The 12,183-nt window shown below is 36.9% G+C and overlaps 1 long non-coding RNA gene across 1 annotated transcript; it reads right to left on the minus strand.

Annotated features, from left to right (window-relative positions):
* Window positions 1–445: 445 nt before the first annotated feature.
* On the minus strand, window positions 446–11,828 carry LOC123334441. The gene is made up of 2 exons (XR_006552295.1): window positions 11,425–11,828; window positions 446–904 (listed from the first exon to the last, which is right to left on the minus strand). It is a non-coding gene; the product is annotated as an uncharacterized LOC123334441 (long non-coding RNA).
* Between the last annotated feature and the right edge of the window lie 355 nt (window positions 11,829–12,183).

Below are 12,183 nucleotides of genomic sequence, written 5' to 3' on the forward strand. Positions count from 1 at the left end.
TTTTTTTTCTCCTCCCCGAGCCTGCCCTATGTAAATTGGATTAGCCAGGAGGGCTGTTTGTTACACCTGAGGTTCTCATTCCAGTCGTCAGACCTTCCTTTGATCTATTTTCATGGGCTTTTTCCTTTCTTTGTCTTTTACCCACCACTATTTTGACTCCTTTTTCCTCTTCTCACTGCGTAACAATTACATTGTTCACCTGAAACTAACACAATGGTACACAATTATATCTCATTAAAAAAAAAAAAAAGATTATAGGTATGAGGCCAGCCTGAAAATATGAGCAGAATTTTTTCAGGAATTTCAGGCTCAGCATTCAAGCCAGGGGTTACTTCCAAATATTCAAACCAGTTAGGACACACAAACAGATACAGGTAAAAGCTATACAGGCCAGTTTTGCACAGATCTAAAGAGGTTAACTTCCAGAAGCCCAAGCTGAGAAAGACAGCTAAAGCTAAAGCATTAACAGCCCAGTCACACAGGCACCAACCCAGCATTCATATTAAGGCTGAGGAAACCATAGGAAGCATATTATTTAATGAGATGACTAGAAACAGCTGTTCAAAATCTGGAAGAAATGTGCAGACTTATACAAAGAGTATGGGGCTAGTAATTCCAGAACAAAAAGTAGTTTATTTTATTTATTTTTAATAATCTTTGTCATTATTTTAGTCACTTTTCTGAGTGTGCATTGGAGCATGTGGGTTAGTGACTAATGGATGGAAGGTGCAAGATGCTTCTAGAGAGAGGCAGAGTTCTGCAAGCACTTCTGTGCAGAGCCAAGGTTGAATTCCTCAGTGAGTCACTTCAGCCTCTTGATCTTCCTATCCTTGACAGATAATATGAATATTTCTATTACTCCTTCCTAGTCTGTATCTCTGATTTTTCCTTGTCTGTATCTCTGCTGAAAAAGACAGTGATAATTATTTAAATAATATGGCTATTTATCAAAGGCATTTAGCGATATTATTTTTCCCCTTTAATGAGGTAGGAGTGACACTGGAGAAATTTTACATTTAGTTGGCATAAATGTTCTTGGAAAATTAAAATAAATGCAAAAGATGACATTTTACAAGATTGCTTTCCATTCTTAACATAATGAACAATTCAGTCACTGTTGAATAGCCCAATCTATTTTATTTCTTTGAACAAATTCCACAGTAAGAGCCAACATCACCCATTTGCTTCCAAAGCAGAAAGTAATTATCATCACAATTAGCTTTTACAAAGATGCACATTTTCCTTATGGTATTGCTTCTCATCTTCACCTTCCTCTCCAATTTGTATTCATATCTCCAAAGTGGCTGTATAAAAGAGATTACCTCTTTTGCATCTACTTATATAGCTCCATTGAGAAACTCTGTAGAAACATTAAAATATAGACAACTGTTGCCTGAGCCACCAAAGTTACATTTTAGCCAATATGTAAGGTCAAGGCAAACTGTCAGGGTCTTTGAGATTATGAAAGAATTTCAGAAATATGGATGTTACTTCACTGAGAAAAAATATTCAAAAGTGTTTCTTTTTGGATATTTATGGAAAACACAAGGCTTTTAAATTGTTATGCTCACCTTCATTATTCCCTGATCCCTGTCTTTTGAGGGAGTCAAATGCTTTTGACTGCCTTTCCTGGTGTCTCAGACAGTAAAGAATCTGCCTGCAATGCAGGAGATGAGGGTTTGATCCCTGGGTTGGGAAGATCCTCTGGAGAAAGGAATGGTAACCCACTCCAGTATTCTTGCCTGGAGAATCCCACGGACAGAGGAGCCTGGGGGGCTACAGTCCATAGCTTCGCAAAGAGTCAGACATGATTGAGGGATTTTCACTTTGAAAAGATATGAAGCAAATGAAAGTTGGATAGACGAGATCTCTTGCCTTCACTGCAAAATTGTGTAGACAGAGACAGCCAATCAGAGATATTAGCTCTCCTCTAAAATATGCTAGGAAGATTGATACTCTAAGGGCTAATGTTAATTGGTTAAATCTCATATTCAAACTGTCCAGAATCTGCTAGAGTTCCCAACAAATGGCACAAAGGGAGAAGGCAGAAAAGAACACAAAAGATCTTACATATGTCTGTGGCTAAATTTTTATAAGATTAATTATTTGGGTGCATAAATTCATGTGCGTAATAGTGAGGGGCTCTCTCAGAATTTGGAAAACAGAGAAAGACGACTGTTCTCTAAGCACTATAAAATCTACCACAAAAGATGAGATTCAAAGTCACCTTGAAGAGAGAAGTTGACCTCCTGGGCAGAACAAGATTAAAGAAGGTATTAATGAATCCAAAAAAGAATTATTTATTAGAAACAGGGATTAATTAGCATAAAACATAGAACAGAAAGACCATTAGGCAATCAATGGCAGCAGTTCCTCCTCCTAGCTCTATCTTGGGGAGAGAGCAAGCACATTGATAAAAGATTCACCATGCTTGGTTTGGCAGCAGGTATCTCTCCATTCTGATAAGAGATGTAAAGATTAGAAACCTGATGCAATTAAATATTGAAGTCCTGAACCAATTCTCTGCCCTCATTTTGTGTTCACCAATCAACATTAGGATCATAATTTTATGTTGTAGGAGATAGTTTTCCTTCAGGGATAGAAGTACAGCTAGAGTACGTTTATATCTAACCTCTTGCAGTGTGATTACATCCCTGAAGTATAGGTCCTTATCCCTGCCAAAATCACCAGGCAGGCAAAGCTAATATGGAAAGACAAAAGTGAAATCTTGGAAGGTCTCTGTCTGTCTGCCCAGGCAGTTTCTCCAATACCACAATTCCAGTGCACTGGTTATAGTAGATAGTCTGGGTGTTTTGTTGTTGTTTTAGCTGCCCACACTCCTTCCCTCCTACTTGGCAGCTACAATAAACTCTGCATTTTCCTTCATCACACCTGGTGTTAGTAAATTGACTTTACTGTAGACAGGGTAGAGGACTCAAATTCAGCTAGGTAACAAACTCACTTGTATAATCATTTGGGTTAAGTTGTGGTTTTCCGGGGATTGTGATGATTTTAAACTATCCATTCCTTAGCAGTTATAGATTTGTTTAGATTTTTAAATAAACTTTTTCTTGATTTTAAAATGTTAAGTGAATTAAAATTGTCATATAGAGACAAATGATCACATTATAAAAATATTTAAAATTCATATATATTGTTTATAATAAAATTACATAAAGCAAACATGTATACAGAGACTGAAAGTTAACTAGTGTGAAAAGATGAAGCGAATACCTATACTGACATCAGATAAATTTTAAAAAATGCATTATTGGGGGAGTGTAAGTATATAATAAAAATACATTCTATTTATGAAAAGTCATACCAATTCTAAATATGCTTGCCTCTAATAAACTAACCTCAAGCTTTAAGATGTCAAATTAATAGAACTATAGGGAGAAATTGATACATTCTCCATTTTAAGGGAGAGTTCAATAAATCTCTTTAAATTATTACAATGCAAGTATAATAATAATAATAATAAAAACAGAAGGAATATATAAAGCTGAACAACTAGCAAGTTTTACTTAGTATGAAAACGTTAAAGTGTTAGTTGCTCAGTCATGTCCGACTCTTTGCGACACCAAAGACTATGACCACCAGGCTCCTCTGTCCATGAAATTCGCCAGGCAAGAATACTGGAGTGGGTAGCCATTCCCTCCTCCAGGAGATCTTCCCAACTCAGGGACTGAACTCAGGTCTCTTGCACTGCGGGCAGATTCTTTACCATGGGAGCTACCAGGGATGCCCTTTACATAGCATAAGCATATTGACTTCTCTATTAAGGTTAGCAATTACATACTTTTTTCATGCACATGTGAATCAGTTAATAATTGATCAAAGCCTCAACATATTAGAAAGTAATCACTGTGTCTGATAATGCAATCAAAAATAAGTTCATTTTAAAAAATAGCTAAAAACTGCTATAAATGTTTAGAAATTCAAATACATTCTTAAATAATTAAAAAAGTAAAAATCATAATAAAAATGTAAAAGACATTTGAAGCCAATGAGTAATTAAAAAACTATACATCAGGACATGAGTAAACTCCAGAGATAGTGAAAGATAGGGAAACGTGGTATGTTCTGAAGTCCATGGAATCACAAACAGTCAGACATGACTTAGCGACTGAACAACAACAACAAAATATATCAGAATACATAGAATTCAGCTAACACAGTACTTCAAGGGAAATTTATATCCTTAGGTATTTAGAAAAGTTATAGTTAGAGAAAATTACTTCTTTTGTTGTTAAAAGGCAGTATTACTAAGGTATAATTTATACAATATAGCAATCACCAATTTTAAGTACAGTGAGCATCACAAACCACTTTTAGAACATTTTGTCACCCAAAATGATCCCTAAGACTGTTTTTAGTTAGTCAATTCCTGTTCCCACCCCCAGAGCCAAGACAAAAAATAGTCTGCTTTCTGTTACTATAGATTTGCCTCTTCTAGACGCACAGCATCATCACCTCCACCAGTTTGTTCACAGTCATACTTCCTAAGGTCCACTTGACTTCACACTCTAGGCTGTCTGGCCATGGCTGCCTGAAGAGGCCTTGATGGACTGGGAAGTGGCTTAACAAAGATCACAGAAGGGATGGAGGTGGGAGCAGGTTAGTGACCAGCACTCCCAGTTCCAAGTGCAGAGGTGTCAGCAACAGCAGATTGGCCAGCCCCAGGGTGGCCAGCAGCAGAGGAAAAGCAAGGGTACCATTGGCTCCTGGGTGGCTGATAAGCTCCACTGGCCAACAGCAGCTATTTCAAATCTTAAAACATGATGCTGTTAAAGTGATGCACTTATTATGCCAGCAACATTGGAAAACTCAGTGGTCACAGGACTGGAAAAGGTCAGTTTTCATTCCAATCTCAAAGAAAGGTAATGTCAAAGAATGTTCAAATTACTGTACGATTGCACTCATTTCACAAGCCAGCAAGATTTTGCTCAAAATCCTTCAAGCTAGGCTTCAGCCATATGTGAACTGAGAACTTCCAGGTGTACAAGCTGGATTTAGAAATGGCAGAGAAACCAGAGATCAAATTGCCAACATACACTGGATCATAGAAAAAGGTAGAGAATCCCAGAAAAACATCTACTTCTGCTTCATTGACTACACTAAAACCTTTGACTGTGTGGATCACAACAAACTGTGGAATTTTCTTTAAGAGATGGGAATACCAGACCACCTTACCTGCCTCCTGCAAAACCTGTAGGCAGGACAAGAAGCAACATTTAGAAATGGACATGGAACAATGGACTGGTTCAAACCTGGGAAAGGAGTACCCTGTTTATTTAACTTCCATGCAGAGTCCATTATGTGAAATGCTGGGCTGGATGAAGCTTACACTGGAACCAAGATTGCAGGGAAAAATATTTATAACCTCAGATATGCAGATGACACCTAATGGCAGAAAGTGAAAAGGAACTAAATAGCCTCTTGATAAAAGTGAAAGAGGAGAGTGAAAAAGCTGGCTTAAAACTCAACATTCAAAAACAAAGATCTTGGTATCCAGTCCCATCACTTCAAAGCACATAGATGAGAAAAGTGTGGAAACAGTGTCAGATTTCATTTTCTTGGACTCCGATATAAATGTGGATGGTGACTGCAGCTATGAAATTAAAATGCTTGCTCCTTGGAAGTATAGCTATGTTAAACCTAGACAGTGTTTTAAAAAGCAGAGACATCACTTTGCCAACAAAGGTCCCTATAGTCAAAGCTATAGTTTTTCCAGTAATCATGTACAGATGTGAAAGTTGGACCATAAAGAAGGCTGAGCACCAAAGAACTGATGCTTTCAAACTATGTACAGGAGAAGACTCATGACAGTCTCTTGGACAGCAAGGAGATCAATCCTAACCAGTCAATCCTAAAGGAAATCAATGCTGAATATTCACTGAAAGGACTGATGCTGAAGCTTCAGTACTTCGGCCACCTGATGTGAAGAGCTGACTCAGTAAAGACCCTGATGCTGAGAAAAATTGAGGGCAAGAGGAGAAGCAGGCAACAGAGGATTAGATGGTTGGATGGTATCACTGATTCAAAGGATATGAGTTTGTTCAAACTCAGGGAGATAGTGATGGACATAGAAGCCTGGCATGCTGCAGTTCATGGGGTTGCTAAGAGTCAGACATGACTCAGTGACTGAACAAGAAGACCCTTAAGATAAATGGAATTATACAATACATAATTATTTTGACTTGGTGTCTTTCACTTAGGGTAATGAGATGCATAAATATTTCATGTAGCAGTAGTTCCTTCCTTTTGTTGAACAGTGTTCAGTTGTATAAGACATCTTCATTATTCATTTACCAATGACTGAGGTTTCCAGTTTCTTTACAGCCTCGCCAACAACTGTTGCTGTCTGACTTCTAATTAAAGCCATCCTAATGAGTGTGAGGTGGTATTTTCTTTAATTTGCATTTTCCAAATATTTAGTGATATTGAGGAATTACACAATTTTTTAAAAAATGTAAAGGAATGAGAAAAGGATGAAAAAAATGTGTCATGTCTATCTGAAACTTGAAAAGTAACAAAATAAGCCCAAAGAAATTATAATATGTAATAAAGTAGGAGAATAAATTAATGACAAAAATATACAACATGAAAGATTAAATCTAAAAAATTGCTTTATAAAATATATCAAAAGGCATATCTTTGGTGATATATCTAGAGACATAAAAGATGTGCAATAATAATTTTTAAAGTGGGCATAAGAGATTAAAGAAATTTATAAAATCAGTGAACAATATCAATTATTTGCCAACATTTTAGTGAACTTCAACTAAATGTACAAACTCATGAAAAAAGGTAGCATATTAAAACTTTTCAAAGTGATATAATGTTCTTTACATGTATATTCTCCTTCTGCATAAATATATAACTATAGCTTTCAGTAGTTGAAATAGACTTATACCCTTAGTTAACTACATATACGGACAAGGTTTCTTGGTAAAATGCAGTGAGGTTTTGCTACAGCTTTGTTTTAAAAAGATCGCATTAAAAGATCCAAATTTGAATTTATCAAAGTAAAATGCAATTATGTGCATTGGCTCTCCTAACAAAATTAACTTTTCATATAAAAATGAAAATGACATAAAATGTCAAATAATAATGCTAATGTTACAATTTCTTGATAATTTTAAGAGAAATTAAACTCTTTATAATAAACTTATTCTTATATTATTTAAATCCTTTGATGAGTTCAATTTTTCATCATGATGATTATAACTGTTGTATTTTTGCTTATAACATGTATTCATTAAAATCTCATTTACCTATGGCATCTTGTTTCTGCACACAATTTCTTTGGTCATCTTCTAGGAGTAATGAAAAAGTAACACTGTCTTAAAAGAGTAGAAACTACGTTTTTTGATGGTTTTGACAAGACTCCCTCTTTGACCAAACTTTATTATTTTCAGATTTATTGAGAGATAAACTACATACAAAATTGGGTAAATTTAAAGTGTATATAACATATTGATTTAATACACTTCTATACTGCAAAATGATTACCATCATAATATTAACTAATGCCTCTCTCATGTCAAATAATTACATTTCTTTCTTTGTGGTGAGAACTTTTAAGATCTACTCTCAGCAACTTTCAAATATATAATACAACATTAACTATAATTGCCATGTCATACATTAGATCCCCAGAACTTATTCCATTTATAACTGAAAGTTCACACCATTTGACTAACAACTCCCAATTTCCCTGACACCCTAGCCTCTGGTGACTACCATGCTACTTTTGTTTCTGAGTTTGGCTTTTTTATATTCCACATATAAGTGAGATCATACAGTATTTGTCTTTCTCTAACTTATTTCACTCAACATAATACTCTCAAGTTTCATTCACGTTTTTGCAAATGGTTAGGGATTCCTTTCATCTCACAGCTGAATAATTCCATTGTGTTTGTGTAATATATATGCACAACATCTTTATTGATTCATTGAAGGACATTTGTGTTAAGTCACTTCAGTCGTATCCAACTCTTTGCGATCCCATGGGCTATACCTTGCAAGGCTCCTCTGTCCATGGTTTCTCCAGGCAAGAATACTGGAGTAGATTGCCATGCCCTCCTCCAGGTCATGGCAGGGGTCGAACCTGTATGTCCTATGTCTCCTGCATTGGAAGGCAGGTTCTGTACCACTAATGCCACCAAGATGGACCTGTAGGTTGTTTCTATATTTTGCTTACTGTCAACAACGCTTCAGTGAACATGGGAGGGCAGATATCTCTTTGAGATTCTGTATTCATATCCTTCAGCTATACACCCTGAATTAGACTGTCAATCATCCAGTAGTTGTATTTCTGATTTTTTAAAGGAATTTCCATATCATTTTCCATAGTTACTGTACCAACTTACATTCCCACCAACAGTGCACAATGGTTCTTTTTCTCCACATCCTCACCAATGCTTGTTTTCTCATGTCTTTTTGAGGATACAGTTCTAACAGATATGAGGTGATATTGTCATCTTGATTTACATTTCCCTGATGATCAGTGATGTTGTACCTTTTAATACACCAGTTGGTCATTTGTATGCCTTCTTTGGGAAAATTCAGTTCCTCTCTCCATTTTTAAATTAGATTGTGTGTGTGTGTGGTTCTGTTTGTTTTGTTTCTGCTATTTAATTATATGACTTTATATATTTCAGATATTAACTATGATCAGATATATGACTTACAGTTTCTCCCATTATACAGGCTGCCTTTTCGTTTTGATGATGATTTGTTTTGCTGCACAGAAGTTTTGTTTGTTTTTTTAGTTTGACATAACTCTACATATTGATTTTTGCTTTTGATGTTATATATCCAAGAAAATATTACTATTGTCAAGGACAATTTTCCCTATGTTTTCTCCCAGGAATTTTATAGTTCTAGTTCTCATTTTTAGGTCTTTAATTCATTGAATTAATTTTTGTGAATGGTTTAAGATAGATGAATCCATTTCATTCTTCTGCATGTGGTTATTCAGTTTTCAAACATCCTTTATTGCAGAAACTACAGTTTATTCATGAAATACTCTTGGCTTCCTTGTAAAGGATTAGTTGACCATATATGTAAAGGCTTATTTCTGGGTTCCTGATTCTGCTTCATGGCTTAAGTGCCCATTTTTATATCAGTTCAACACTTTTATAGTTTTGTAGTGTAGTCTGAGCTTAGGAAGTGTGATGCCTACAGTCTTGTTCTCTCTCAAGATTGCTTTGGCTATTTGGGGTCTTTTGCTGTTGCATACAAGTTTTAGGATTGCTTCTTCTATTTCTGTGAAAAATGCCATTAAAATTTTGACAGGGATTGTGCTGAGCCTATATATAGCTTTGGGCATTATGGACATTTTAACAATATTAATTTTTCTAATTCATAAACATGGATAACTTTCTACTTATTTGTCTCCATGACCAAACTTTAGTTAGGCTCCTCTGAGCTCTCTTGACTAAACCATGACATTGGCCTGCCTTTAGGAAGAATTCTGTTGAGTTCAGTTTAGGTGAGAATTATCCACCCTTGAAACATGATCAGTTTCCTCATCCTCCACCCTTGATATTCTTGTCATTCACTTTTCCTTGCTGTATTTGGACCTAAGTTCAATCCCTCTATCCTTTTGAACTAGTCTTGGATAAAATATGTATTAACAAATCTAAGAATAATTTTTTAATTTTTTTTGAAAAATATTAATTATCAGCATAAAAATCTGATTTTACACCTCTAATAATGAGGACAGGCTAGAGAAACAGTTTTCTTCATGTCAGATTCCTATTTATTAAGTGTGAGAGCTGATTTAGCATATCAGTTAAGAAACCTGAATCAGGTACTAATTATGTTAACTATGTGACCTTGGACAAGTTTTCAAACATTTAATGACTATTTCTTCTGAAAGGAAAAAAAAAAACATCCTAGTTCCCCAGTCCAGTTATAAGCACAGTGAGGGGTTTTAGGCTGATAACTAGGCTTTAGGGTACAAGGCCTTTTATTGGTATAAAGTGCATTTTTATTCATATACATATGAATATGGTACATATTTATTGGGGAAAGGGTTGTACATAAAAATACAATATCGTAAACAGATAATGGCAGAAAACATACATACAAAAGAAACATAAGAATTTATAAATTGAGATTAAATTATGTTTTGGGTGAAAATTCAAATTTCACCTTCAAAGTCAATCATTATGCAGATGAAAACACCTTGAAACAGATATTCAAACATGTAAAATATAAACAGTTCCCTGGGGTCGCTCAGGGCCAGGAAGAACCTGGTACTCTAAAGCAAGAATGTAAAAAAACCATATCCAAGGTTGATTCAAATACAGTGCTCAGAAGAGTATGACCTCAGTAGTGGGACCATTATCCATCAACCAAAGGTAGCAACTACCAAAGACTCCTTCAAAGCATCACTATGATTCTAAATAACTTTTGGCAAGCCAGAACAAAGCCCAACATTATTTATAGAAACAAAAATATCCAGTACCCAACAATGTGAAATGCAAATTACTGGTCTAGCTTGAGTTACCAGGTATGCACTGACACAGAGAAATACAATTCATCACTAGCAAATAAATCAATCAATAGACCCCAAAATGACACAAATGGAAAAATCGGTACCGGAAGACTTTAAAAGAGGTATGAGAAGTGGACCTCCTATGGCCAAGCATGGAGGTGACACAGGAACATAAGTCCTAGGAAGGCACAAACAACCTAAATGAAACTTTCAGAGATTAATGCAATAATTAACATAAAATGTCAAAGCGGCCACATAATCCCATTAAAACCAGAAATCTGCAAGGTAATACACCATCGAGTAGTTGAGAGGCAGCAGAGAACAGTTTTAAAGTCATGGGCTCAGGAACCACAGTACCAGATTCTTGTTTCCCCCCTTAGCTCTAAAGTTAAAACCATGAATCCCTGTTTAGGGTAGCTGCCATGCTGTGCCTCAGTTTCCTTCTCTGGAAAATTAGTGTAGTAACAACACCTTCCAACAGGCTTACCCTAAGTATTACAATATTTACTATTTGTAAAGAACAGAGAAGTGTACAGGACACAAATTTTAATGGGTCCAAAAATACTTATGAAATAAAACGAAATAAAATAACTCAGCTGCTGCTGGGTTATCAGTCATGTCTGACTCTGTGCGACCCCATAGACAGCAGCCCACCAGGCTCCCCCAACCCTGGGATTCTCCAGGCAAGAACACTGGAGTAGGTTGCCATTTCCTTCTCCAATGCATCAAAGTGAAAAGTGAGAGTGAAGTCTCTCCGTCGTGTCCGGCTCTTAGCGACCCCATGGACTGCAGCCCACCAGGCTCCTCCGCCCATGGGATTTTCCAGGCAAGAGTACTGGAGTGGGGTGCCATTGCCTTGTCCCAGCTATCCTTCCACAAATACATAGGCAACAGGTTCCCTCTCAACTTACCTTCGCTTCTATTCTTGAGTATTTTCTGTACAGGGCCTGGAGAGAGCTGGCATTTCCTCTGCCCTGCTGGAGTGCAAGAGCCAGGAGCTTCCAGGGTGCAGAAAGGTGTTTTGCTCCTCGCAGCGCCAGAGGCTTCTGGTGGCTTTTAAGCCCGTGGGAGGCGTGGCCACTATTTAACGTCTTGAATGTGATTGGTCCTCGATCACCCAGGAGCACAGTTCGTCAAGCGGGCTGGTAGTCCTCTTGCATTCTGAGGTAGGCACTCACTGCATGGAGGTTCTTTCCAGACAAGATATCCCCCAGAAGTATTTCCTGAGGAAATGTATTTCCTTGTTATTCTGCCTTCGACTTTGACTAACATGTACAATTCAATATAACTTACAGGTTAAATGAACTAGTCTGTAAACTCAGCGAAAGAGTCAGTCTGCAAATGAATTCTGCTGTAAAACAGCTTCTCAAACCTGATTCTACAGTGGAATCAGCTGGAAGGCATTTCGAAGGCCAATCCCCCGGTGATTCAGGCTTAATTATTTTGTGCTGGGTCCCAGGCATTTGTGGAAAGCTCCCTTGGTGATTCTCATGTGGGATGAAATCCCAGCCTGGGATGAAATCTGCTGCTTTAGAGAAGCATCAGGTGCACTTTGCCAGGAGCTTCACCTGAGTGCAGGGGCCTCCTGGGTCTATTCCCACCTCCTTTTGCTTCAGGGAGGCAGGGACTTCAGAAACTATGAATTGCACCCAGGCTGCAGGTTAGAACTA

The sequence above is a fragment of the Bubalus bubalis genome, chromosome 7 (genome assembly GCF_019923935.1).
Source record: "Bubalus bubalis isolate 160015118507 breed Murrah chromosome 7, NDDB_SH_1, whole genome shotgun sequence".
Lineage (NCBI taxonomy): Eukaryota > Metazoa > Chordata > Mammalia > Artiodactyla > Bovidae > Bubalus > Bubalus bubalis.